The sequence below is a fragment of the Pseudonaja textilis genome, chromosome 3 (assembly GCF_049901715.1).
Source record: "Pseudonaja textilis isolate UNSWEBS1 chromosome 3, rPseTex1.2, whole genome shotgun sequence".
Classification (NCBI taxonomy): domain Eukaryota; kingdom Metazoa; phylum Chordata; class Lepidosauria; order Squamata; family Elapidae; genus Pseudonaja; species Pseudonaja textilis.
Window position 1 is genome coordinate 145,099,295 of NC_141992.1, and position 2,187 is coordinate 145,101,481.

Here is a 2,187-nt window from a genome sequence, read left to right on the forward strand (position 1 = left end):
GTTTTTAAGTGCTTGCCTAGGTCTTTAGGCACAGTACCCAGTGTGCCAAGTACCACTAGAACCACCTACACTGGTTTATGCCAGAGTCTCTGCAGTTTGATTTTCAAGTCCTGATATCTGGTGATTTTTTTCAAGTTGTTTGTTGTCGATTCTGCTGTCACCAGGTATGGCAATTTCAATGATTCACACTTTTTCTTCTCCACAATCATGAAATCCAGGGTATTGTGTTACAAAACTTTGTCAGTCTGTATTCAGAAGTCCCACAGTAGTTTTGCATGCTCATTTTCTACCACTTTTTCAGACTTATGATCCCACCAGCTCTTTGCTACAGGCAGATGGTAGTTATGACACAAGTTCCAGTGGACCATCTGAGCAACTGTGTTGTGAAGTTGTTTGTAGTCAGTCTGAGCGATTGTCTTGCAACAGCTCAGTATGTGATCAATGGTTTCGTCCACTTCTTTGCAGAGTCTGCATTTGGGGTCATCAGCAGATTTTTCTATTCTAGCTTTTATTTCATTCGTTCTGATGGCTTATTCTCGGGCTGCAAGAATCAGGCTTTCTGTCTCTTTCTTCAGTGTTCTGTTGGTTAGCCATAACCAAGTCTTTTCCTTATCTACTTTTCCTTGGACCTTTTCAAGGAACAGTCCATGCAGTGCTCTGTTACACCAGCTGTTAGCCTGAGTTTGCATTGCTGTTTTTCTATATTGATTCTTGGTTTGCTGCACTTTGAGCAGCTTCCTCTTGTTGACCTCCATCAAAGCTGGTTCAACACTGTCTTTTACATAATCTGCCAGAGCGTGCTTCTCTTCTTCGACTGTCTGCTTCACTTGCAAAAGTCCTCTGCCGCCTGCTTTTCTGGGCAAATATAGCCTGTCAATGTCACTATGTGGATGCAGTGCATAGTGTATGGTCACCAGTTTTCTTGTTTTTCTATCCAGGCTGTCCAACTCTGCCTGTGTCCAGTTTATGATCCCAGCAGTATATCTGATGATAGATATGCCCCAGGTATTTATAGCCTTGATGGTGTAACCACCATTCAGTTTGCTTTTTAGAATTTTTCTGACCCTTTGTGTGTGTTCTTTGCTGACCACATTTTTCACTTGCCCATGCTTGACATTGTCCAGCTGCAGTATGCCCAGGTATTTGTAGACTTCAGGTTGGTGGCACTTGATGGTTTGTCCATTGGGCATTTCGATTCCATCACTTTCTATGATTTTTCTTTTCTTCAGTGCCACTGCGGCGCATTTGTCCAGGCTGAAGTCCATGCTGATGTCTGCTGAAAATTTGAACTGTATTGGTCAGTGACTGGATTTCAATTTCCAAGTTTCCATATAACTTCAGAATATCCATGTACAACAGGTGAGAGATTTTCTGTGAATTTTTAGCAGTTTGATTAGCCAGGTTAGTTTTCTGTAAAAAATTTTGACAGGGGGGTCATGGAGATGATGAACAGCAGAGGTCACAAAGAATCACCCTGGAAAATCCCTCTTTTGAAGCTGACCAGTCTGTAGCTTTCACTTCCAATGAACAGTTCTGTTTTCCAGTGCTTCATTGCATTTGCAGTGAAAGTGCCAATGCATTTGCATATTCCGATGATATCCAGGCACTTGATGATCCAGCTGTGTGGTAGTGAATCAAATGCTTTCTTATAGTCAATCCAAGTTGTATGCAGATTTGTTTTTCAGCTTTTGCAGTTCTCTAGAATTATTTTGTTGATCAGGAGCTGATCTTTTGTGCCTCTGCTTCTTTGTTTTTTTCCTTTCTGCTCTACTGAAAAGATGTTATTTGCTTCTGGGTAGTCCTGGATCCTGTCAGCTATGATGCCAGTCAGCAGCTTGAACATGTTTGGCAGACACATTATTGGCCTGTAATTTGCATGGGTTGCCCCTTTTGCTGGATCTTTCTGTATCAAATAGGTTCCCCAGCTGTTAACAATTCACTGATATTTCCTATCCTGTTGTTGTTGTTGTTGTTGTTGTTGTTGTTATTTAAAATGTATCACAAATATCATTGACTGGTGTTGATGGTTGATACGGGTTGCTATCAGCATCCTAGATATTGATCAAGTATCTTCTTAAAATGTACAATGTTCTGAGTAGTGCAGTTTTTTACAGATCCACTGGTGTTATTGCAGGAAGCTGCAATTTCTTGATGTATTTTGTAAAATTCTTGGACATGGTACCATGC

At 41.0% G+C, this 2,187-nt stretch overlaps 1 pseudogene; it reads right to left on the reverse strand.

Moving 5' to 3' along the window:
* Positions 1 to 325: 325 nt before the first annotated feature.
* On the reverse strand, positions 326 to 1,858 carry LOC148126356 (uncharacterized; annotated as a pseudogene).
* Positions 1,859 to 2,187: the final 329 nt, after the last annotated feature.